The sequence below is a fragment of the Neodiprion pinetum genome, chromosome 1, assembly GCF_021155775.2.
Source record: "Neodiprion pinetum isolate iyNeoPine1 chromosome 1, iyNeoPine1.2, whole genome shotgun sequence".
Taxonomy (NCBI): domain Eukaryota; kingdom Metazoa; phylum Arthropoda; class Insecta; order Hymenoptera; family Diprionidae; genus Neodiprion; species Neodiprion pinetum.
The window spans coordinates 12,715,322-12,743,321 of record NC_060232.1 but is presented as its reverse complement, the minus strand read 5'-3'; the positions used below and the strand labels follow the sequence as shown (position 1 = coordinate 12,743,321).

At 36.1% G+C, this 28,000-nt stretch overlaps 1 protein-coding gene across 6 annotated transcripts in view; it reads left to right on the top strand.

The window, feature by feature from the left end:
• The window catches only part of Mdr49 (Multi drug resistance 49), a 99,368-nt gene that overhangs the window by 6,024 nt on the left and 65,344 nt on the right, over positions 1–28,000 (top strand). For 5 of the 6 annotated variants that reach the window (XR_011177525.1, XM_046635239.2, XM_069137395.1 and 2 more), the window contains exons 2-4: positions 9,237–9,344; positions 21,122–21,557; positions 21,823–22,028. The gene's annotated coding sequence lies outside the window, so the exon portion shown is untranslated. Of the gene's footprint in view, positions 1–9,236; positions 9,345–12,909; positions 13,101–21,121; positions 21,558–21,822; positions 22,029–28,000 lie in introns of those variants that run through there. The other variant, XM_069137399.1, reaches the window with a different exon arrangement.

Here is a 28,000-nt window from a genome sequence, read left to right as displayed (position 1 = left end):
AATCATGGGGAGTCCCAAAGAAAAAAAAAAAAAAATCACAAGAACTTTTCTCTGACGCCGTTTGAGAAAATGATAAAAAAAAATTCGCTAACTTTGAGGGCGCAAAACTGTATGAATGCGTGAAAAAAAGAACTTTCTATCGTCATAAGATTCCTTGGCCTCAAAAATACTTTGAACACATGCTTTCAAAAGTAAATATTTAACTCACACACCAGAAACATTAAATTACTTTATGACGCTATTCGGCAATTTTTGGCGGTTACGGCACAGGCGCGGTTAATTGACGGTCCTATGATGGCTTGACAGTCAAGTGGTGAACGATGATTTATGAGATATTGAATGACTTTTCAAGTAAATCTCAAATATCTCCCTGAATGGCCACAAAAAAAAAAAGAAAACAATCCACCATCGTTATTTAAACATTTTTCCGATAACAGACTTGTTGAAAAACCAAACTTGTATACCGGGTGCTGCTTGATGAACAAACGAGTAGCCACGTCGTAACTTCATCAGATTCAAAGAAAAATGATTTGATCTTGAGGTTGGTGGAATTAACCAACAAAAATTCATGCTTGCTATAAAATCGCGCATAAGTAATTTTAAAGCATTATTTCTTCGAAAATAATTCATTGCACTTAATTCGTCTTACAATCGCAATTGGTATACTGTACTACGTCGTTATAAGAAAATTTTCCCTTCGGTCCGTTTGAGCGAATTTTACAGCTTCCCCCATTCTACCTGTGTACCCGGAGTCTCTCAACTTTGGTGTATTTGAATAAAAATCTTTTGGAAAATCTGCTTTATCGGAACAAAAATTTATATCAAGTTAAAATAGATTTTAATTGAGTTTTCGCACTGACACCAAGTAAATTATTTAATAGGCTCAAATTCAAAATATGTTTGTGTAAAACAAACCTCAGAAGACTATCTTTCTGAGTGAACTGACAATTCTCACTTTTCATATGGACGTGCGACTATGTGAAAAATTCTAATATTATCAGGATTTGCGATCGACAACCAACATTTCAAATGAGGTGAAGTGGAGTGTTGAATTTTTCATTTCCTAATCTCAAACATAATCACGAGCAATTTCTGTGGAATGTCATTAGTGTAATGGATGTGCCAATGTGTGTTATTTGTGGTGGAAAACACTTTGCAGTACAAAACGTGACCAATTATTTTTTAATAAAATTAATGCAGTCAATTTGAAACCACACGAAACGATTTAAAATACACTGAAAATGTCCAAGATTTTACTTGAAATCAGTGGTAAGGATTTATAGTTAAATGATATTCAGCATAATTTGCACACAACATTTGAAAGCATTCTTATGTGACTCATTTCATTCCAACTGACTGGCTGCTGTCTCTAGATTTTTCATTATTCCAGTTTGAGGTTATGTAAGAGTTTTCGGTCATTATAGTACATTAAGTAACAAGTGCGACATGACCTGCGTGCACGGGTTGCGTATAGTTTTTTTCCAAACAAGGTGTACAAAGTCAAGGGCAACGAATAATCCATGACAATAGAATAAACACGAAGAAATAGAGTGCGGGTTGGTGAAGAAGGGGACGAAGCCCATTCGGGGGATTGGGAGGAAGAAACTTAAAAATCAGGAGAAAATTTTTAAGAAACTCATCATTCTGAGAAAACTAAAAATGTTCAGAATTATCGGTAAATTGGAAAATTCATAATAATCACAAAACCAAACATTCTCATACTTATAATAATCTTCAATATCGATGACACTGGAGCCAGCAAAACACGTGTTGGTGAAATTTCAGGGGACTTGTTCTTCAACTTTGCGGCTACATAGGTGCAGAATTTATAACGGCAATGAAAAATATTACCAGCTAAAATAACGCAAACAATAGAGCATCACAGCTATCCGTGATTCGTGTGTCGAAATCCGCCATAGCAACAGATGTACAGCTATAAACGTCGAAATGAAAGAATACGAATAACGCTATGGTATATAAGCTGTAAAAATCTAAAAAATTCAAGCTACCCATTAACTGTTGCCAATTATAATGATGACTCGCGTGGCAATATTACACGTGGAATCTACTTTACGCACACTTTTCCACAATGTGGGAGTAGGACATTTTGCGCACTCAAACCCGTGCGGAAAATCAAACCATGCGCACGTTTGTGGAAAATATCTGTTTCTGGGCCCATTCTCAAAGAGAAGGCGTTGTGTTTTGCTAGAATATTAAATATTCACAATTTTAAAGCGAATTACGGCTGGCTCGCAGGCTGGAAAAGATGCGATAGCACTCGATTTTTATAAAGTGTTTTAAGAGAACGGCTATCTATCGATCCACAAACAGCAGAGAATTTTAAAAGAGAATCGTTGAATATTCGTCGAGACCAAGAACTTGTGAGGTTGCAAATCTTCAATTTCAGCGGACCAGGTGGACATTTTGAATACTGCAAAATGAAACTTTTGTTAGCAGTGATAAAGTTTAGGCTCCCGGCTTTAAAACAGGGTAAGATTCGCATAACTATCGGCGCCTGCTTGAATGCTGATGGTTTATTCAAGTTACTCCTTGTCGTTATTGGCAAATCATAAAATGCTCCAGCGTTCAGAAGTTGTGAAGCTAGTTTGATACTGCTACTTTTGAAGCCTGGTTTCACAAATAATTTGTATCCCAAGTTCAAATATTTTAAAAATCAAAATATTGACCAACGAAAATACTGCTCCCTGAAAGCAAATATTACCACTAAACATTACTTCGCCGATGAAAAATTGAGGATTTGTTTTAGAATCATTTGGAACCAATTTTCGAGGTGCGCCAGTCGAAATTCAAAAATGACATTTTTAAGGATCACCCAACTGATTTATCCATGCCTTCAATTAGTTATATTAAAGTATTTGATCAAATAATTTGCTGTACGTTTTGATGCTATGAGCATTATACTCGCGAAAATTTCGTCAATCGTTGTTGAAAAAGCTCAAGCCTCGGAGTGTCTGCACAGCAAATTTCATCGTCAGTACGATCTGTTTAGTTAACTAATTGTAAGCATTTAGCATAGTTTCACTATATTTGTACGATGCAAAAAATTTTCAATCAGGTTCAAAACTTTGATACGAATAACCAAAATAGGCGCTTTGAGGACAAAGTTTGTTTAAAAATTTGGGGTGTAATAAATGCCATTAACTTCATGTGAACTTCGAATCATTACAACAATATATTCACGGCTTATAACTGTCACTTTAATTTGTTTAGTAACGAAGCATCGTGTGATGCTGATACACAACATTGATCCGAATAGTCCGGGTGAAATTCAAATACTATTACACTTTAGACATTTAACTAACAAATGCATGTCTTCTGTAAAAAATACAAAAACACACTCTTATCTTGATAATTAGTATAACTCCAATCCAAATTCGTGGCTTTCCCTCTGCTCTCAAGTTATCGAATTGATGGCTGCTTGGAAGATATATATAAAAAATTAAATTGAGAACTGGTTTCTAATTTATACCATGATTTCGTATTTTTTTTAATTATAATGCCAATTCGAACGTCCAATTGAAATATTCTTCAATATTCTTTCAGATGAATGCTCTATATTTTCTTTCTCAATGTGTTAAAAACCCGAGTGAAATAGTTTCGTTCAGCTTTATTACATGAAATTAGGTAACATGCAAATATCGTAATTTAATATTGATTATATTAAACTATAATTATAATTGACTTAGACAATGGAATCACTGTACGACATAGTAAGCATATTCCGTTGATCGAGGAATAGGTTGTAAAAACTGGTATACCCGTATAACATGCACTCCTATCTTCTACAGTATCTCATATTGTTGATAGATCGAAGCCTGCAGTTACCTTATCGACCGACGATAAGTCCAACTAGATAGACATAACATTTTCTGCATATCAATGGCTCAACTTTCATCAACAGAAACGACCCATTTTTCTAAGAACTTGACCTGGCATCTCGCCCAAGATAATTCCTGCTTTCGGCTACCGTTATTTATAGCATTTCGTCGACGCCCACGCCGATAAATATATTGCGTCATTCGCTTCTCTTTTACCATACGTAAGGTGAATGCGCCGGTAATCATCGGTGAAACAGTAATCCATAGATCCACATTAGAATAAATCTAAATAAGTTTCTATCAATATATGCAAATAGGACTGATGATGACTACTGGTTCGGTGACGATTACCGATGCGTGCAGTGCAGCCTACAGCGTATTCTGTATCGTGTAAGTGCGATACGAGCAATTTAAATTAGCATAATTCAGCCTGCATTTGTTTAATTAACGGCATAAAATATTGAAATCCACGAACATTTCAACACTCGAGAATACGTTTTGCTGATCGGCATTTGCCTCTTGTTTAACGATTGGAACTTGATGTGAACCGTAAGTCGAATGTTGATAGGTAAAACGTATCTTGACGTGCATCAGTTCGGTTGGATTTACCCTGTTTTGAGTTCGCCAATCCAAACTTTCACAAAATACACCCTATGCCAGGTTGAAGAGATACTTTTTTCAATTCCGATGACAATATTCTGTAGACTGAAGCCTCAATTAAAATCAATCAGGCAGCTATTAAAATCTGTACGAAGTTGACAAAAAACAATGCTTTAAAGATGTACATTCCTACATTCATAATCTTTCAGAAAATCAATTCTTCTCATTCCATTTTAGAATAGCCTCATCTTCTAATAATATTTCAAGCCCGTAACCTATAAAAAATTCGAATAATTGTAGAAGTTGCAGTAAATCTAGTGAATCCGATGTGCCAATATCAATTGCAAACTTTGAAGCCGTCTTCACACGAATCACATTTTTTAATCGCGCCTAGGTCTTAACTTACGAACCAAGGTTCGGATAGCTTTAAAATTTATAGTCTTTTTCTCTTATCGCCCCCCCCCCCCCCCCCCCCCCTTCCTTTCTCCCTCGACCACAGATCAACCGCTGTTCATGAAAATAACTCCACTATTCTGTAACATTCTTGAGATTTTTTTTCCCACTTCTATATATTTGACGACCTGAGGGGATTTCACAAATAAGAAAATTGCCAATTATCTCTTATTTTTCGTAAACTCACTTCTTTAAAAATGCTTCCAAATTTCATTAAATCAGTTTATGTACCTCGTTAATTGTATCTGCTTAAGAAAATGTATAGTGTGAAATGTCAATTTGTTACAGTACTAATGACCATTTTTTTTTACTCCTCAAAGATTTCTTGGACCACTTCATTTCATACTTGTCAAGTAAATGTTTGCAGAATTAAGTTCCGAAAATTTGTTCGCCGTGGACACTGATCGTCAAACTACAATCCCGAAATGAATTGCATTAACTTTTTCATGCAAACATTTTTCCTTATATGCGAATAACTTGAAATCTTGCATACACGGGTTTTTAGGGTCGCTGATTACGAATCTGAATTCGAGAATGAAAAATTTAAATTGGCGGACAGACAAAAGCAACAAGTAGAAAAATATCGAAACAATTCTGTAAAATTTTTTGTTGCGTATCTATTAAGTTTGTGTAAAAATCAGTATTCGAATTTTTATGGTTGATTGGCAATAAATACGGTTTTTTTCTGGAAAAGTACGACTTTCGACCACTTGTTTGCATGTACTGTTTTGCAACAAATAAATGAATCAATTTAGCATTTTTCTTAGACTTGGAAATATTTCAGCGATCATGTGGAACTAAAAAACCCAGCAGTTGTTGTCAAAAAAGTAGTTTAATTAATAAAAAGCTCCAAAAAAATAGTGGAACGCTGAGCATTCCAGCTCGAATTAAAAGGTTAAAAAAAACAACATATTGTTTTGCGACACATTCGTCTGTACTCAAGCCTGATCTCCACATACAAATGAGGACTCGGGCAAAGCTTGGCCTGCGGCATTGCTATACCAGATAAGGTTAAAATTATCGATCGATTTCGGTCGTAATGCTAATCGCTTATCACGACCAACATAACCGGCAGTTATAATTCCTGCGCGAATCAGAACAGAGAATTTTCGAGACAGCGCGGCGCGCGGCATGGCTTTCAGTAAGCAAGACGGTTTACTATCACGGCAGTCACGCGACCGAATCGGAACACTTCGGATCTCGTTTGAAACGTCGCAGCTGAATTTTTTTTTTTTTTATCTCTGCCGAAACACTTTTGTAGGTAATGTATTGAACCGATAAATCTAGTGTATATTGTTTATTGACTGTGATCGGTGATCGGAATCTTGTGTCGTTTCGAGTAAGTCGAATGATTATCGTTATTGACAGTTATTTTGTTGTGGAAGCGTTCACCTGAGGTAATTAATGACGTTTGTCAACTAATTTCTATTTGATTAATATAACGCAACTTCGCACGTCTTACATCACACGCAATGTTTACTGAACAGCGATAAGCTTTTATCGGTTATTGCAGGTATAATTATACATAACATTGAAGTTTAATAGCGTCTTATTGCACTGGTCATTGATGCAGTGTAAAAAATAAAGTCATACTTTGACAGAAAAAGTTAAAATTTTCCAAATCAAAGTGCAGTACAACGACCTTCAAGTATCTAGCGCCTTCATTGCTTATTGATCCAGTCTAGCTTTTTTTCTCCATCTTTCTAGATTAAGAAATAGTTTCGTTATAACTCCGTGACTTTTTATTTCAGGGTACACTTCTGTTATTATAATACTTCTATATCAATGTACTGTATTCGATAACTCTACGATGTTATTTCCACGTGAATAAATCTACAAGAATAACTCTTCATTTTTGTTATGACTATCAAATTCTTAGGTTTAAACAATATCTGGTTCGAACATGACCGCTCAGAAGAAATATTGGAAATTTGTTTATTGAAATTGAATATTGAAATATTTGTAAATTTGTATGCCTATAAAGATTTTTGTGAAATCCTGACAAACTTTTAATGTACACAATTCAAATCGTGATCAATGACATTTTCATTACATGTGATCAAATTTTACATTTATTTGTAACACTTCTGGTGACCAAGCTATAAATACAATTACGGGAAAGCTAATTAGTATTGTTTGAATCACTCAATAATATCGAGAATTGACAGCCGTTTGGCTCGAATTTGAATATAGTTCGAAATGTTCATGGTATTCTTACACCGTCAGTCCTGTAAAATCAAATTTTTTGTTGCAAATAGTCTTACGACCATTATTGCTACGAATGCGTAAATCGTGATTCTTATCTATATTATTCAAGGCTTTCCAACATGGCCGTAAGATACAGATCACAGCTTTAAGGGGGGATGGCTATATGGATTTTTGAAAAAATCAACTCCCCCCCCCCTCTCAAATCGATAGTTCAACATCTTGAGAATATCGTCTGAAAATCTTAAAGCGAAATTCGGAATTATTTAGATGCTACGGAATAGCAAAAAACTAACGTGTTTAACACACAACTACATCTTCGAAACGTATGGCAGCGATAAAAGAAACCGATTTTTTCATTCAAAGTCTCATAGATACATAATTCCGATTCTTTGTCGATAAATCTAAATACTAAATTAATATATATAAATAAAAAATTGAATAAAGCCATCGTTTTTTGCATAACAAACATGAAAATTTTTAGTAAAGATCGCATCTTCTATTTCCCAGTCCCACCATTATTCAAATATTAAGCTTTTTCATGTTTCTTAGTTCCATCGATAGTGTAATTTCACATAAAATCGATTTTTTCATTGCAATTTCGAAATGGGTAAGGAACAAAAGGACTACAATTGCCGCAGTTTGTCAACTCGAAGAAAAATTATTAGGCAACAATTTTCTCCAGGTTGTGTCAAAACAATTATTTTATACTGACTAAATTTTTTTTTCACATCTTCAAATGTTCAATAAAGTTGCCATAAAATTTGAAAAGCACTGCAGCATAGATTGGCAAAAAATTAATTGCGAAAAATTTTCCTTAGGAACTTCGGAATTTAAAAATTTTTTCAATTTGACATGTATAAAATCCAGAAATAAGAATTCCAGACTATTTGGACGGTTTTCGAAGTGTGACCCGACTGCCCCGAATTTGTTTTAACAATCACACGAATTTAAAGAATATTTCATGCACTTTCCGACGTTTATTTAATCGTTAAGTTATCTGTATGTCAGCCACTAGAAGGAGATTGCGTGTGTTAAAATCGAAATTTGAAATCACATTCCCAGATCGAATACGAAATAGTATACCATTCCATTTGAGAAAAACCAAGTACAGTTTCACTTGTCATTCTCTGTTTTATTTCTAACAAATTTGATACTGTCCCCTTCCTCCTTCCTCCTCGTTCGACCTCTTAGGCTTGATTATTCAACTGTTCTTCGTATCTTTCTTTGCTTAGGAGATGTCGGCCTGGGGCGATTAAAAAATCACTCTACAGGTCGAGCGCGTCTAAGGAATCTGATACGCATAGTGCCGCAGTCAGGATCGGAATGATTTATGAGGCCGAGGCCAGGACGTGACGTAGCTGGCTACTCATCATGATATTGAACCTGAAATACGAGATCAATATAAAATTCCTAGCTGTTTGCAGCAAACTAGTTCGCTCCAATTGAGATGCGAGTAGTCGGGGAGCTAGCGTCACGTTTCTTGACTTGATGTATAAACTTGTCGGCTCCAGCGAATTGCATGGTTTACTATGCGTTTATAAAAATGGCTCTACCCAGTTAGCGCGTTAGCGGAAAATAGTGGGGCAACAACAAATTGATGTTGTTAAATGAAAAGTTCTGCGTACACGTGTGTAAAGTGGCAGACCTTGAATTCTCACGAAATTATATGTCTGCCGGTATTTCAATGGAACATAATAGTTTGAGAAGTCAAATAAGCGAGGAATTAGTGCAGCGGTGGCTGGGCGCTTCGCAATGGAGAATATTGTTTACATTAGTTAAAATTGATTGTAAACTGGCAGAAATTCATCCCAAACGTGATAGTTTGCCTCAAAAATGGATTCTCAAAATCTAAAGAAAATATCTAGGTATTGTTTAAGAATCGCAGAAATAGCTCTCTTAGTTTTTCTAACCAAAATTGATTGTTTAAATGTTGTAAAACATCGCCAAAGTTACAAAAATTTCCAAAAATGTCTTTAAAAAAAACGCTTTATTTCACATGAAGAATGACGCCCATTTCACGAATAAGACTGTGAGGAGCTGAAATATGTTTGGGGCGATATTCACCACAAGCGACTTATCAGGGTTCAGATTTTTATAAAATATAATCTAAACAGACTTAAATATTTTTTGTTCCAGGTTGTCCTTTGAGCTTGTGAATGGCCTGTGTAGTAAGCGGCTGAAACGCCGTTGGCAGATCTGTTGTTGAAGCAGGAAGTACTGAGAAACAGCCCGTAACCGATGTGTGTTAGTACAGACTTTTTTTACCCCGATATTTTACAGATTTGAAATTAATTGTAGCTGTTGTTCCTTTTCATATTGTTTCGTTCACAACTGCAACCTGCAGGCCGCTTTTCTACGTACTATTCTTATTAGGAATTCTATTCTTGGGAGTATCAACTATATTTGAAAACTTGCTAAATGTTTTCTTTTTTTCTCTTCATATTATGCGACATTCTGTACCTCGTATCAGTGTACGTAAATTCATTCATTTCAAATTCAACAAAACTAAAAATCTAGAGTTCGTCGTACTTGGCGGCCTAAAAATTAATTCATCCACATTCATACATAACTAAGGACTTCCAAAAACAATGTCGTTGAATTTATACCGTGCGGAATTTTTAATTGGGACCCTCGTTATTACACGTGCCACTAACTCGAAATGTTGCGTTCCATTTCTCAATCTTCTTTTCCAATTTTTTATTGGGATCATTTACATGAATGTCAATTGCTTGACTTGATGTCGAATTTTTCATCCGATCAAATGTTATAAGACACTCGGCAATAACTTATATTTAAATATTTTTTGGAAGTAAATTAGATGATTTTGTAAATAGCCATTTTATTTTTGTTGGGAGATGAATCAAAAAATTTCAGTAATTTAAAAGATCATGTAATGGCTCTCTTAGGCTGCTCTCTGCAGTGGAACCCAAGTCATTGCAGTTTTTTATACTTACGATGCTGTTATAGGATTCTGGCGTAAGAGAGTTGGTTATAGTAAAAATCTTTGATTTCATCCGCACACTTCAAAACGTCTTACCAAGCACAGCAAAGCTTATGTTGTCGACTGTCTTTAGAATTCTTTCGTCAACGTTAGGTAGTGTGGTATTGTCTTAGCAAGAAATTTGAATTTCAAGAAACTAATTACGTATTACGTTTATATGTGCCAAAATGCCGTCATTGAGTGCAAACTAACTTATACGTAGAAAATGGAATACGTTGATTTTATGGATGTTCGTGTAGGCGCACCACTCGAATATAAAATTTCAAAGCATGATCAGAAAGGAAACTGAAAAATGCGTCGAAATCATATTCTTAAGTTGGTAGAATACATCGAATTGACAGAAAAAATATGTTAAGTTATTAATGAACTTTCAACAAAAATATTACATTTCCTATGTTTCATTGATATCCAAGTATAGTCTTGCTTTCAACATGATATCTACAGTAGGTCCCGAGGAACATCGATTAGTGTAAATGACGGTTTCGAACTAATGACCGCAAATACCAAAATAGGAAAGTAACATTCAGGCGAAAAGTCCCATTTTTATATGAATTTACTTATTGCAATTGCTGAATAAAAAGCTGTGGGGCACTTTCTGACATGTTTATCCAGTTACACCCTTCGTTGAGCATTATACAATGCTGCCAGCTTTCATTCCGAATTTTTCTAGCCTTTGTGACTTTTAATTATTAGTATGCAGCCATCAATTTTATTTGTCAAACAAATTCTTTCACTTGTTTATTTCCTGCGAGACTGCAGCGGTCGTGTGAATAATTGCATTTTGAAGAGATGAAATGAATATTGGTACCATCATGGTGTTGTAAAGATTATTGGGGATGCAACTTATTGGGTAACAGTTTATTTTGAATCTTACTTTCAAGTAATTTTTGTGATTCGGTATAGAACTAATTTGATATGAAATTCAGAATATATGTCAGTGGAAAGATTTTTAGCTTATTCATTTTCGAGTATCAAATGGGAGAATCATATTACAGAACATAAAACATGTCACGTTTAAATATAACCTAGATTATGCCGTGTTTCAGAGTTTTGGTTGGCAAACATTTGCCTACTCAGAGAACGCAAAACTGAAAATTATTATATGTTATGATGCTGGAATGATATCTTGCGATGCGTGTTTTTGACATCTAAGAGTCGTGAAAGCTATCTTTTGGACATTCAGATTAGAGTGCCTCAAAAGAAAAACTTTATTTCGTTTTTTACCGGACACTTCATAAAACTATTGTTAATAATATGATATTATACCTCCTGAAAGGAAAATGCCGTGCGACTTTTTTTAGAGGTCGCGCATCGACATTTTATATTTGTCATTTGAATAACATGTAAGAAATCCAATTCTAATGGTTGGTTGGAGATTATCGTTTCTTTATGCAATGCAATATTGGAGAATTAAGACCTGTGAGTATAAATGGTCCTCATATATACAAGGAAACTGAGGAACTTCTATTCAGAAGTAAATTGTTTCATCAATTGTAATTTTATTATTAAAACCTGTAGAAAACATGCAAAACCACGACTTACGAGAACGTGACTTCAGTTGACAAACATGAGGTGTTGTAGATTACATGTCGTGTGGAGAAATGAAGTGTAAGACACGATCGAACGCAATATGATTGATTGGTTGATTATCCATAGTTAATCGATACGAAGAAGCGCGCGAAAATTAAAAAAATTTAAATTACCACTAATACAACAAATTCATATACTAACTGAAATTAGAAAGGGGCGGGAGGGGGGGGGGGGCATACAAATTACTAAGGTTATATAGATCTGACCTTTTGTTAATTGTATTATGTGTCTTGATATTGATCATTTCTTCGGTGGGTCCATCATAGTAATCGTTTGCCGTAGTAAAGACCTTGTCATTTTCAAAACCGAATTTCTAACCCTAAGAGAAATAGTGATTCACCAAAGCCTATATTTCAAAATCTAATGTTTTGAAATCGTATAGGTGTGCATAAACTATCTTGTGTACATATCGAGACGCTTGTCCCAGAATACTGCTGTCACAGTCTATTGTGACACTTTGGCCACGTGCACGTTTATTTTATTAGTTGATGGTGGGCACCAATTGCTTTCTGCAATACTAAAAGAAGGAAGCAGAAATATGGAAGCGGAGAGCAACAGGATCCTTCTCAGGGCATTTGGCACAAACTATGGGCTGTCCAGAGATTTTAGGCTAAGTAAATGAACGCAGACAATGAATCGTCGAGATAAGGCACACTGTTATGGAAAATAATATTTGTTGTTATCGGCGAGCTTATTATATTTTCCGCTCCGTCCTCTAGATCACTAAATAGTTTCCCATCTCATGAGCTGCGTGACACCACTTTTAAAGTTATTATAATAATGCAAAAAGACAATTGCAATTGTATACGGTAGCGTTGGCTGCTGACTTTATTCCATTCCATGGTGCGTAGCTATAAAACATGAAAAAAGTTTGAAATAAATCTGGTTATGTCGAGAAATCGAATTTGCGATAGTAAGTTTAGAAAGATCGAAATCAGAAGAACGTGAAAGAGAGGAATCGACCAGCCTGTCGAAGTTTTAAAGCGACTTGAAAAGTTGGAAAAAAGGTTACAGAATTCTCAGACGAGTTCAGGAGAATCAGACTCTTTCAGTTAAAATTTCTGTAACAGGTTACGAAGATGCGTTGTCACGCTCCTCACGACGAGACCGATTCCGATCAACCTCACGACGGGGCAGATCAACAATACCTAGGGAATTGGATGTTGTTCCAATTCAAAACAGTCATTCCCCTGATTTAAAGCCAGAGTTTATTAACAAATACACAGGTCCACGTAATTGCACTCTGATGGATGCCTCGTTATCAAACTCAGAAGCGAGGACGGCGATGTTACCCAACACTATTCAGAGGGATGTCAGACTCGCAACAATTCCAAACCAAATGGGTTGTTGTTTGCCAATACCTTATCCAAGTGAACCAGACAAAGGACAACGTACAGCTGGTTGAATGGGTTAGTGACACAGGTCGCATGATGTCAAATCTACATCATACTGACTCTGAAACATGACGGTTATTCCTAACCTCTACCATAGTGTTAATCCATCGGATAAGGAAATCATAACAGTGACTCCAATCGGAAAGTCTTTATTCGGTAATATTTTGGAAAAGCGGGTAAACTCAGTAAAATCTCTAGAAAAAAAATTTCTTTGGATCTGAAAAATAACAAACCTGGCTATAAAAAGCTGAACAATAACAGGAAATTGGCTTTAAACTCCACGAGTCTGCCTTATTTCCGTTGTCAGAATCAGTAAGTGACCAGAACTCCCAGGTTATGCTGACAACAGCCATACCATAGTCAACAGGACACATGCAGGAGTTCGAAACCACAAGGGGGTCAGAGATTCACCACCAATGACAAACAATCGTCACAGAGTTATCGTAGGAAACAGTAATTCCAATCGTAAATCATCCGGCAAGAAGGATAAAGTTTTGCAAATTAGCCGGGGAACAAATATCCAATGACACGAAACTGTTGTCTTGGATAGGCGGGTATAAAATTCCGTTTGATTCATTGCTGACTTGAAAAACTTCACCTTCTTAGCAACAGTTGTCTCCGAATGGAAATAACTATTTTCGTATCAAGGGCGTAAGGTGTTATGCCCGTGATCTGAATAACATGTTTCGTCCCACGTAGGCGTAAAAAGGGATTTTATGAACCGGGCGTGGGCGTAAAATCCCGTTTTCGGTCTACTATGCCGAAAAGAAAATATCACAATTTCAATAAACAATTTATTAGGTTTAGAAGCCATTACGTGATGCAGCTCAAATCCTAGACGGCTTTTATGAAGTATATTCATTGGTTCTAAAAGCGAATGGCTCATATGGATTCATTCTAATCCAGAAGCAACTGAATCAGTTTATTATTACCAAGTATTTTAAAATGAATGATTTCATAACCGCTAGAAGGTTCTATATCTCATAAATGCTACACGAGTACTATAGATTTGCAAGATGCCCATTTTTGCATTTTTATCCATCCAAATCATAATAAATATTTGAAACTTTTGTTTGAAAATTCAACTTACTAGTTCACCTACTTACCCTTTGTACTCTCGACAACTTCTTACCTATTCACTAAGATTCTGAAACAGTTTCTCAATGAATTGAGAAATAGAGGGCTGACGTCAGTCGTATATGTAAATGTTTTTTTAATGTCAGGCAACAATTAGCAGTCTTGTGAAGATAATGTGTTACAGACTGCAGATTTTCTATTCAAACTGGAGTTTATAATTAACGAGAAGAAATGTCAGCTGATTCCTTCCTGTAGTAAAAAATTTTTGATTTTTGTTTTCAACTCTAATGACTGGACTATTGAAATAAATACAGATAGAAAGCTTCGTTTGCTTAAACTAATAAAAAATATCATTTTCACTGAAAACTGTAAAATCAGAAAATTCGCAAGTTTCAAGAGAAAAATTATTATTCTCGCGGCTTTATTTGGATTGATCTGTTTCGCCAAGTTTTATAATAGACCAGTTACAGAAGGCGTGTTCATTTACGAGAGTAGTGTACTTCCTGGATGATTTTTTCTTTATGGCCAAATGTTGGGGACCGATAAATATTTAAAAAAAAATAAGTTATTCTGATTAATTCAATAATACGCATTAGAATTTTAAATATATACATGTACGGTTGTGTTTTCACAACCATTGTCGTAAGATGCTTTGAACATGTACCTAGTGATTTCGAAAACGAGGTGGAAAATATAATTAAATGATGAAACGAACTTACCTGTGAAGTTTGCCTCGACCGAATAGATCAGTCCCACCTGATTAATCCAAATCCCCCTGTTGCGATTACGATACAGCTTTGAAGAATGAAGTCAGCCGTGAATGGTGCCGCATACGATGTGGCTGTAATTGTCTTTTTGCATTATGATAATAACTTTAAGTGTAGTGGCACGTAGTTTATGAGATGGGAATCTACCTAGTGATCTATTCGGACGGGGTTGTCTGGTAATTATGATCGAACTTCACAGGTAAGTTCGTTTGATCATTTAATATGTTCATTTGTTTACGGGACGATAGCGAGAGAGGCGGTGCCACGCGGCAGACCGAGTGAAGCTCGGTGTTGGCAACCGTGGTTCGGCAAAGATCGTTGAGCGCTGTTTTGCCCCGTGCCCTCATTTGTTTGGTGATCGGCGGAATAAATTGACGAAATTGTGTGAATTGAGCTGGCAAATTGTAACAAGTTACAAGTGAAATTATGTGAATAGAGTGGATGAATTCTCACACTTTATCAATATGGTATACAACGTTTGATTGATCTTTTAACGGTAAATGGTTTTTTAATTTGAAAAACAATTTACACGTTGAGTTGGTATTTTCTAATACCACTTTTATGTCGTGTTTATTAAGGATTTTTATATTTCTTCAGATAGGACTTTAACTCTTTGAGGCAAAGCGTCTGATATATGAGACACTTTTTTTGAATAAGATAATGAATATGAATCAAGATTTATATTCAATTTTTGGGCAGGAAATAAAAGTGCGAAAGACCAAAAAGCCGACGGGACGAAATCCCGAAGTCAAACTACCGACATTTAAAAACGCAGAAAGACCATAAATACGAAAAGATGACTTGCAAGAAAATAAAAATTGAAAACTCAATAATATGCAAGTACATTTATACTGAAATTTTTTTCTTTTTTGAGAATAGCCAAGATGACAAAGGGCAGAATATTGAATTGCGAAAATACCGAAGAGTCAAAGAGTTCACTATTCAAATGTCAGGATCGTGCTTTTGTCGAAAATCTACGAATCCGAATTTATCAATAACGACTGACCAAAGACTCGTACGGTCGAAATCCCGAAACCTGCTGAAGACAGAATGGCCAAAATACAGAAAAGTCGGATGACGTCAGAAACCCGTATATTCTCTGTAACGCCACACGTATCCAATGGCCGGTGTCCAGTGCCATCTAGCATAAGTTTACATAACTATCAAAACCGTACTGCGGTTTTTGGGCTTTCTGGCCTTTCTGCATTTTGCGGATCGTAATTCTGCTCCTTCTGAACTTGGATTGTCGGCAACTAATGTCTTTGGTTTTGCGGCTGTGCGAAATATTATCCTCTTTCAACTTTTAATTTCGGAACTTTATTTTTTCTGTATCTCCATTTTCTGTGCATTGATCATTCGGAATTGCGGACTGTTCTGAAAATACTATTTCGTATAAGAGAGTGTTGGGTTGAATGAACTTTCGGGAAAACAGTCATTCTACTGGGTAATTTATCGAAAATCCCAGTTTCGGTACGCTGATCATTCGTTGTTTTAAAATTCGTATCTCGAAAACTTCGGGTTTTCGACCAATCGACTTTTTGGTTTTTCGGGATTTTGAGCCCCACACCAATTTTTGAGGTATTGCTGTGATTTTTTGAAAACAAAATTGACCTTCCAAAATGTCAATGCTTATGTTTTAAGAGGGGTTATAATCATTCCGCGAATACTGTGAGCCCCATAAATGAAAAAAGTGTTGAAAATGCCTGTTTCCACACAATAAATGTGATTCCGTGAAGGTTATGAGGACTAGAAACGTAGAACTTGGTGATCTTGGGTTTTTGGGGTCGCTAAACGAATCCAACGTCAAAATTTCAAAATTCAATACAGGGGATCCGATATCGTGGTCTGAAAATAAAAAAATTCACCCTATTTACTTGAAATTTGTTACCCAGGGGTTTTTGGGGTCGCTGAAAACGAATCTGACGTTAGAATTGTGAAATTCAAAATGGCGGATCCAATATGGTGGACTGAAAATATGAAAACTGATCTGATTTGGTTGAAATTTGTCACTCTGGGTTATCCGGGTCGATGGAAACGAGTTCAACGTCGAAATTATAAAATTCAGTATTCGAAGACAACCGTATTGGATTCCCCATCTTTCTTCGCCATTTTTAGTTGGCCAGCCACAAAACTCCCGATAATCTGCAACTCTTCAAATCTATTAGCGTTATGCAATTTATCGACCCTATTTGCTTTTATTTGATTAATCAAATGTATCGGTTCAATATTATATATCAACGTGTTTGAGATTTTTATTACTCTTGATGGATTCCGCGAACTTTAAACCTTGTTCATTTTTTAGGCACCCTAATGCAGATATAATTCGGAAGCCAAAACATGGGTTATAACTTCTTTCAAAGATCTTTTTTACGACTTTCAGTCTTATGCTACCTGGATAGATACTGAAAATCGTCAAGAAAGCTTAGTTTTTGGTATGCATTACAGACAAAAACATTCAGTCTAAAAGTGGCAAGATACAAGTTGAAGTGATGAAAGTGCGCTACACTCGAGGCAATCGTCTCATTGGCGCTTAAGTAGTGCTGAGTGAGTTATCCGTGTTAAGCGAATTAAGACCAATAAATTTTGCACGCACAGCTCGGTTCATGAAGTGCGAATATAGTTCAACATGATTGTCGTAATCAGTAAAGGCACATGGATGTGGTAGTCGTGTACTTACATAAGTATACATCGTTCATTCGTTTCCTGATATGAACTTGTGTAACAGTTGGACTTTTGGATGAGCATGGTAAAGCATGATTCCTGCAACAGCAGCAGCATGACTCGAGTCGTTTCTGTTGTCTTTCAAACAGTAGTCATAACATAATTGAGAATTGATGTGCTGAATATGACTTTTATATAAGAGACTGAAAAATATGTTGTTAAAAGCAACTATATGTCGATCATCAACAAAGATGGAGGACGCAATAAAGGAATTCAGGAATTAAAGGCGTGTAAGTGATCAATGTTTTCTTCTGGTGAACGATGATACTAGATATACGCTTAAAGATGCGATAGTGGTAACCAGAAAGACGTTTAAAAAATCTCCTAATCTCTACAGGACCCACGGTTGCTTATAATTCGGTTTGCGTTTCAACTAGGTTCATTTGGAATGGTTAGAAACTGTCGAGTTTGAGCCTACTGACGTGAATGATCTATTGAGGCATGAGTGAGAAGTCGATTAACTTAAAGATGTGTAAGTGTAAAGAAAAAGAAACACAACAATATCACTACAAAAATAACCTGGGACAGAGAAAAGCTATATTCACCTTAAATTTATTATCACGAACTCAAAAAATCATAGTGGCATTTATATGTGCGTCTACTTTGGCGATGAGACAGGACGACGGGTTAACTTTTTTCTCTCTCGCTACTCCTTGGGGCTGGTATGTCGAATCTCAATAGTCAGTTGATTTCGTCTCTTGCGCTCAAACCTGCTCTCGTCCTCAGGAGTTGGAGGGCCATTGGTACTTGACCTAACGGGATATAGCCACGAAGGAAGAAAAAGAAGGAATTGTCGGTCTGGTAATCACCGCATACTGAAGTTTTCGGTCATTCAGTACGCGGCGATCACGAGATTTTCTCGTTTTGTGATACAAAAAATTAAAGAACTAACCGAGTATGCCAATGCCAAAATGTGTTGAATTTGCAATACATCAACTTGTGAATGAATGCATGGAGATATTTCGACTGTTTTAACGCTGTAGGAGTTGGACAGGAAGACAGAATATTGAAGATGAACGGATTCCAAGAGTAAAATGTACTCATTTCAGAGCAGGTTCAAATAATCTAGTCGCCCGATCTGCAATTTGCTGATACAGCATTGCTAGCTATACAGACCGTGTTAGACTAGATGGTGAAAAAAATTAGTATTCTTTGATCTTGTAGCATAACTCGATCATTTATATTAGTTGGAAGATATATACCCCTGTGGTTCTTCGAATTCCTGATTCTAAAGGCCATGGCTGGTTAAGAATGGCTGATCGGCTCCCTGGACGGAAATTTTGCACGAAATTGCTCATGGTGAAACACAAATTACTGCCAAATATTAGGTCCAACTTCACACGAGTAACCACAAAAGGTGGTTTTTCAAATTTTAGGCCTAGGCCCGATCGTTTGCAAACGGAATGGTTTATGCATTTGCTTTCGAAAAAAACGTCGGATTTAGAAAAAAATTATAGAATCCCGTTGAAACGATATTTTGTCAGGTACTGAATCATTTTCAAATATTTTGAAAAAAGAGTGTGTGTGTCGGATTTTCGTAAGCAGGCTTTCAGACGAACCGCCGAACCAATTTTACTGAAATTTGGACAGTAAATTGTTTATGTGAAGGTAAAATTCCAATCAAAATTTCAACTTATTTTCACTTCCTGCTTAAGTCTGCTCACTCTGACATTTTTCAAGGTAATTCAATGAACTTAGAAATATGTACAACCTTCTGATAACAAAATATGTTTTTAGAAATATATCCATCATTTTCAATCACATGGGTTAGTGTAAGAGTTTTTTGTAGGTAACATTCAGGACTAACCATTGAATCAATTTGATTCGACTTGCGAAGTATGTTGTTGCCATCGAGACGACGTTCCAATAAGTTTTTTAACTCATTCCCGTTTCCGGTTTGAAAATGGCAACTGTTAACTCCGACATATTTCGAGATAATGCCACGAACTTTGAAATACAACTTCCCTACATTGGGATATAATTTTTTGTAAGTCAGATACATGTCCAAATGATAGATCATGAAAGAAGTTTATCATACATCTCTACTTTCGCAGTAAGGCCCGAGGAATCGGAAGTGTGCCTAAAGAAACGGTTTTTTCAAATTCAAATCATGACGAATCACTTTTTTTTTTACTTTGACCAAGATAGGGTCGACGGGTCTCATCAAAATCTATAATAGATCTAAAATCCAGAGAGTCGCCTCTCGATACTATCAAGAATATGCACATTTAAAATCATATGCATTTTTAAAAAATCGGGTGGACACCATAAAAACAAGGACAAATTAGTTTTTCAGAGCTATAGTTAACCTTCTCCGCACGGAATGCTCCATCTGTTAGAGGTCGATACAGGATCCACAACTCCATAAAAGGTCCATATCGATCGTGTATCTCTAATAGACATAAACAGCAATCCACAATATCTACGGTCATATTAAAAAGTCGGTCATGGATATCCATTGGATGTCTATGAATATCCATGCACATAAGTGGAGGTACCGTAGACAACCACCAGGCGGCGAATGATCGCTCGTCTTTCTCGCCATAAAGGAGAGCTCTAAATTATACAAGGCCCCAGCAATTCCGCATCTTCGATTACTCCGAATTTCTCCCAATGTTAACGTGTTCGGCTGCCCTAAAGTACCTAGTCTATATTACGTAGGCCTTGGACTTTTCTCTGAGGTAGAACGAATTGTGCATACGATAATTGTTAAATATTTTTAATGACGTAACGTAAACGGAAATAGGAGTAAATAATATGAAAATAACGTCGACCAAAGATATTGATTTCTTCTCTATAAAATCCATGATATATCCAATGAAGATGTGGGTGGATATATAGTAAAACTCCACACATAATAGATCTATAAGATCTTATAAGATCAGGGAATACCTGAAGAATGTATAAAAAGAACGTCCATTGGAGGTCTATATCTCTTCTCCACAAAATCCATGAGATTTCTAACGGAGATCTGTGTGTATATCTAGTATATTTCAACGAGATATATAACAAACTGACATTTGGATCTCCAATAGAGCACACTAATACATTTCATTTCAGTTGAAGTGGATGTCTGAATAGAGTATTGCATATCATCCGGTAGAGGTAAATGTTCCGTACTGATCATAATCTCATTTTTTCCGAAGCTGTTCGTAGCCAAGGTACTTGATAAGAAACGTTTTTCAATTCTCTTTATAACATAGAAAATTTTGGGTGTCCTAAAATTTGGCGTCAATAGTTTTTCGAGATCACTATTGAAACGCATTGATAAAGATTTAGTGTAAATAAACCTATAATGACCTGTATGTGCCTTTGTTCCATATCGTTGTTATCGTAATTTTTACCGACTATGCTCATATATAATGATTACGCTGCACTGAAATATAGAAAGCTATTGCTGATCATGAAAATGTATTACCTTAAGAAAACAGGTGCACTAAAATTGATAGAATCCCTTTATGTGTTATACAGATTACATTGACTGGTGGCCATATGGTGAAGCAGAGAAGATTTATTGGAAATACCAACAACAAAATGATTAATATACGGGAACATTCATAGGCGACTATAATCCGACTAATTGTAAATAGCGCCTTGAAGAGTGGAGGTATTCTTGTCGTAAACACACACTGAGCTGTGTATACACGATCTGTTTCGTATTATGTGATGATCGTCCTATTCTAAAAGTGAAAAAGTTATCTCAATAACTGACAGTTTGGCTGGATCTTCTCACCATCTATTTGCACCATTAATAACCGGCACTGCCAGACCGAGAGTCTGAAATTCACCAATCCAAACAGTCGCCAATCTTCGTCTTTACGGATTGAAGTGCCTACGGCACAACGCTATCCGGTGATGAAATATGATTTCCATTTACTGAGAAGCTAAATTTTTCTTTTATATACAGGTGAGTCTTTACAATTGATCATCCTCGTGTTACAAAAACCTTTGTTATTGCACGTTGAATATTTATTTATCTTCCAATACACTCTGCAAAATCATCAGTCAATTATTGTACAACTATTTAATGTACGACGTTTGAAGTTTGATGTAGCAAATACGTTGTTTTTAAAAAACCATTCTATGGTATGGACGAAACTCCGAATTCTACAATCTCTGGAGTGCAATCTCTCACGTTTGAAATTATAGATTTTGATATTTGTTTTTCACAGGTATGACAACGTAGGATTACAGAAAAATTTCGGAACAAAAGAAAAAGTGGTCTTAAGGAAAAAGTGATATTTGCACTATTTTTAACCAGTGAATATCTGATGAAGTATGTCATAAAAGCCCATCGTGATTGCTTGCAATAAATTTTCACGGGATTTTTTATCATTGTTCCACAATTGTGCCGTCTTGGCAGTATATCTCCATTATGGTGAGTAATACTTTTTATGTTTTTACTTTCATTATATTCTTAGAGCCAACCAAATGTTTACGATATCTTCTGTACGAATATGACTTAAAGGCGAAAGACTGTGATATAAAAATAGTGACGCGTGATATAAATCGATTAGGCCGCGTTATTTTGAAAACAGTCTATTTTGTGTCACTTTCTCTTGCTTTTAGTTTTTCAATACGAATAATTATTTTCCAATAAGAATATTATATGATAAGTGAATATTTCAAGTTAGTGGTAAGTGAAAATGAAAAGAAACAGAAATTTTTCACGGTGGATTTCTTTGAGTTGAGCTGAAAAATGTGACTCATTAATTTGGAAAGTTATTACTCGATCGATGATAACTTCGGACTGTGAGTGGGAAAAAATTATTCATTATCTGACCATTTCCTGATCTCGGTATCATAACGGTACGATCCGCATGGAAAAGAAAAATATCTCGAGCAATGCCGCAGTCAATGTATTTTTTGTAATCACTATTTGTAATGGTCTAGATAACTCAGAATATTATCAAACTACATTTATAAGGTAAAAGCTGTTTTCCGGATATACAAGTAAAACATAGCACTTATAAATAATAATCGAAGAAGCAGATAATATATTATTATCAGCGATTTATCAATAACGTATCTAATTTAATATTCCTTACAAATTGTTCATACCTAAGGTAATCAATCTCACTTGTCATAAAGAATGAATAATTTATACAATTATCTGTGGTTCAACATTCTTTCGGAAAGTTATTAAATTGATGATAGTTTTATCTGTTAGCTGTCATAAAACGTGTTGTGAGGTACATTCAGTGTCCCAGAAGAGTTGTTGGGACTCGCGAGGTGTTTTTCGTCTGATAACGAGTCTGCCGTTACGTTGTTCAGTGTTTTTCGCATGAGCTAATCTTAGATCAAACTGACGAGCTCGTAAAATCGCAAGACATAAAGTCGTACACGAAATTTCTTAAGCATATTAGATACAAAGATGTGAGCTTAATGAATACTCGTAAATTCGAACACCCGTTAAATTCGCCAGTAATATTGCATCTACCGCAACCAAGTCTACCGTTTCCATAACCATGCAGCGCTTTTATGCTTTATCTTTCCTTGATAAAAATGATACATGCGGAGCAGATAAAGTATAATTGAAGCCAGGTTTACATTTACCGCAAGCAGCCACAGCGACGGTACGCGACTGTCCTTGTGTTAAACAGAAATGACAAGTGGCAACTGTCAAATGTAAATGCGACCCAAGAAAGAGGGCAAATAAATTATTACAGTGGCACGAAGTTATATGATGCTAAGAAGTCGTTGTTACGACGAAACTCGCAGTGCGTTTTGCCGGTGATGCGATTATACGATATACGAATAATGTACGTGTCTCACAATCAACCAAATACGAATCGATCATGGACGGTCAGTTGGTTATATCCGGAGAAGATTCCGGGCTTCGCGCGGAAATTTCCACTATCTCACCGGACTTCGACGCAAACGACATAACGTTCATTCATCGGCTGGCGTCAGTTGGGTTATACGTATAATGCGAGCAGAATCAAGAGTACACGACGAGAGAGGGTGACTCATTGGTTAATTTTAGCGCTACTAATACCGATATACTGCCGGGCTCCGAGTCTCGTTAAATTTTAATAACCTCAGGTTGCGCCATCCTCACCTCCAACGATAAGTGGTGCGCATCGGATGCAGAATGCACTATCGGCTACCATGTTTTTACCACTTCTTACTGTTCTATTGTAGGCATAGTGAGATCTGAGACTAAATACTTCGTGAGAAATACCGTCGTAGTTGACGAGAGAAAAAATGGAAACGCTTCAGTAAGTCGAGGTTACGAACCTGAGGTACGGACAACTTGAAACGTCAGCGTTTTTGTTGAAGTTGCAGTTCCGGCGATCTTAGGAAGACTTTACAGCTGCTAGCTTTTGAGTCGGACTCGTATTGCGTCTAGAAAAGTGCATTCATTCGCGGAATTTATTCATGTGCCTTTTCAGTATCTGGATACGTAGCTTGATGCGATCATACGCTACTGCGGTTACGGTCAATAATTATCACGTATGTACACATATGGGTAATTCCACGTTAAGCTCTACGGATTCGGAATTTTTTGACCACGCATCTTTTAAGGGGGCATTTACGGTCGAAAAATCGATTCTCGGTTTTTTTCATTTATTTTTTGTACACTTACATACCTCCTTTGAATGGGGAATTTTCGGGGGTTGAAAACCTTTCATTCGTATGAGTCTGCATACGGCCAATTTCACATAGTAAACAGTTCAAACTTTGAATGCACGCAAGGTTGCTCCCACAGTTTCTGACCGATTCACATGAAATTGTTTGAATGTTATTTTTATCTACTATTCTTCCCACATCGTCACAGGATTGCCCAAATTCTCACCTGGGAGTGAGATACCCTAAACTTCATGTTCAAAGACGGTGCATTTTTTGTCATGATTCTTAAAAATGATGTAATTTCTTTCAAAACTAAGCCGTTGAAAAAATTCGGTGACAATTTTTAGAAATTTGCAAGTAATTATGCCACAAAAATCCGTATGCTACGCTACAAATATCAAGTGAGAAGCTTTGCTCGCATTGAATTTTCACGTTTTTACACTCTATTAACGTTATATTCTGTGTATCACCCTGATACATTTAAATATGGACCCAATAAAGCAAATTTACTTTAAACGATGTAAGAAATGCATACCGAATACTTCCAAAAAATTTTTAACTTATCTTGCATCAGAAAAAAAATTGAATGAAATACCCTGGAATTTCGTTTTTAGGCTTGAAGAATTTTTTCACAGGGTAAACTAAGGAATTCGAATTGTTATGAACCATTCAAAGTTTTCGACAGGATATTTCTACCAACTTCGGCTTTGTTTGAATTAGAAAGAAATGTTGTATCATTTGGCGCATCACTTTCTTATGATTAGATATTAAAAATGGAAAAAAGAACAGCTATCGAAATTCTATCCTGATGAAACTACATGGCTACAGATTTAGTGAGGATTTTAATGTTTTTTGATAATTTTTTTCCGAAATGGGTCAACAAAAACGTTCAAACATTTCAGCTGTAAATGACGATACGATTTATTAACTTTCTCAGTAACTCATATTTTTTTCCATGAAACTCACTTTCCCCGTGTCAATATGGGCGTTTGTCCATTGTTCTACGATTGACGGAACCGGAGACATTAATTCTTACGTTGGGCCGCGGCTCACTTTTCAGTAAAATTGAATATCTTGTAATTGTGGAAAAAAATACTTCAGGCAGATAAAAAAAAAAAGTAAAATCAAGGTATCTTCTCTTTTCACGTACGATTTGGGTAAGAAAATTTTGATTGATTTAAAAAATACGAGTCCAATTCTTTGGCGTGGAATTGTCTATATCTGTATCTAGCAAAAAATGGACTAACTCAATATGCAAATGACATTCTTATCAATTCGGAATACTTGTTTCCGGTTCATTCAACTTGAAAAACAGATTACAAGAAAAAATTTGCAAACAGAAGGTTTCAATACAGAAACGACAATTTTATTGACCCATGAATTCAGACCGAAAATTGTTAATGTCGGCAACATTGTAGGTCGTAAATTTCTAACAAATACTCGTGTAGATAGTTGTCGCAGAGTACTTTGCCACCGGGGTCCTGAGGGACCGATGACATGGTACAGTCCTCTCCAAAATTTCTCGAATTAACGTTGGCCGTGTTGAGGTATGAACTTTGCCAATGCAGGCCTAGAGCCAGTGAGACTTGATCTAATTTTTTATCAGACAGATTGTGTAGCTCGGAGTCACGGAAAAATGACCGTGTTTGCAGAGGTTACCGCAATATCATCATCCCATTGAATATTAATAGATAAAGGCGATCTGCTGAACAATCCCACCATTTTCCTGAAAGGGTTTTTGTGCCATTTGTATTACAGCAGAAAAGTAATTAAATTGCTCGAAAAGAATTTATTGAAACGAACTTCATAATAGTACATTACGTAACAAGGGAATAAAGTCGGATATGAAATTCATGCGGGTGGGTTTGATCTCGCTTCGCTCGGGCAGTAATCACCCAAGGGAATAAAGTCGACTTTTATTCCTGTGTTAGATATACGACTTTATTTCCGACTCAACTCAAGTCACATTATTGATTTGAAAATAGGGACTCGATATATCTTTCGCAATATTGGGTGTAAAATTGAAAACGAATTTTAATAACGAAAAAATTAATTCTTATAAATGCATACAATTGGTATATGGATGACAATCGGCGGGAGCTAGGATGAGGGACCGGGTTCATGGCTATAGGCCCTGGTTGAGGTGTAGGGGTGAAACCCCTACTGGGGGGTGGAGGGTAGAGCATCCCAGAAATACACTTTTTTCAAAATTAAATTAGATTAAAAAGGAAACTTGGAAATACAACAATAGTACATTATGTAACAAGGGAATAAACTCGACTTTTATTCCTCTGTTACATATAGGACTTCATTTCCGACTCAACTCTGGCCAGAATATGTATTTGAAAATTGGGACTTGTAAATTAGCCGCGGCGTGGGCAGTGCGGTGCGTCTTGTGGGCAATTGTTTGCACTCGCTTCTTCTGTTTTCTTCAAGGCGCTTGCTTCCGTTGTTTTTTTCACTTCAGATGACACTCAAAATAAATTAAAATTCTGCGGAGAGCCCTCCTAAAAAAAATTACCTCATATTTTCCAATACTTTGAAATGATGAGAATATGATCTCATATTTCCCGCAAATGCGTTTTAGGGAAAAATATGCCACTTTCATCCGGTTTTGAGGTTGAAATTGTTAACTTTATGCTTGAGTCGGGAATAAAAATGATTATGTGCCAGTTATAGAAGGAATGGTGGGTAGCTGCGTTGTCTTCCTCTTTCTCCCTTTCTCTCTCTCTCTCTTTTCAAACGTTATGAAAACATTGGTATTCGCAGTGCTCGCTAAGACGCTACAACACAAGTGCCAACTGCAGACCGCACCGAAGAATCATATTATAGTAAATTGAATAGCGTGAGCTTCTTCCTACATCCAATTACACGTTTTCATCGCATTCACGAAATTAGTCCCACTAAATGCAACATACCGAGAGGTAAGATGTTACGCATCAATTTATAACATATTTTATCAGATTTTAGGGAGAAAATCTACTTTCTTCCCGCAAATGAGGGAAAAATATTCCGCCTTTTACGTCAAAATTTTCAAAATTAGCAATAATCATCCGTACCCAAATCTAATCTTTTATACTTTTTACTCAAGTGACTTAAAGTAAAAAATGATGTTCTAGGAACCTGTGCAGCTATGTTTTATAAGTCTGCTTTCTCAAATTTACAAGAAGGTGTAATTATTATTAACTTCAATTCCACTATTAAACTGTGAATAAAACAGATTTTGGATAAAGCCATGTTCCATTACTAATAAGGCTTGCATTCACCGGATATCAGCATGTATCCATATTAAATTGGGCAGTTGTAACAGTAGCTGAAAGACAACAGTAGTATCTCTTTGAATCAGCTAAAAACAACGCAGTAAATAAACCGATTAAGCAAATCGCACGCTTAATTTTTTGCGCAGTCGACTACGCCGATATAACAATACAATTGACTCGTCGATGCATGGATCGATTGAGTATTTATAGCCGAGATACCGATCTCAAGAATCGTGCAATGGTTGTTCGACAATAAGAGTCAAATGAAGTTAATCGCAATCATCACGGCCACCAATGACACTGACTTAAATATTTAACCGGATCGCTGCACCGAGTAGTAGGGTTCAATCGATCACATCGTCGAGGCGTTATCATCTCGTCAAGTCACTGTAATATATCCGCATGATACACAGTTTGCATACTCGTATGCATGCAGGTTTAACTAAATGTAAGCAGCGTTTGATTTTAACGTTGTTTTTGTTTTTGCCTTTCATCAGAACATTCTGCAGCATTGTAG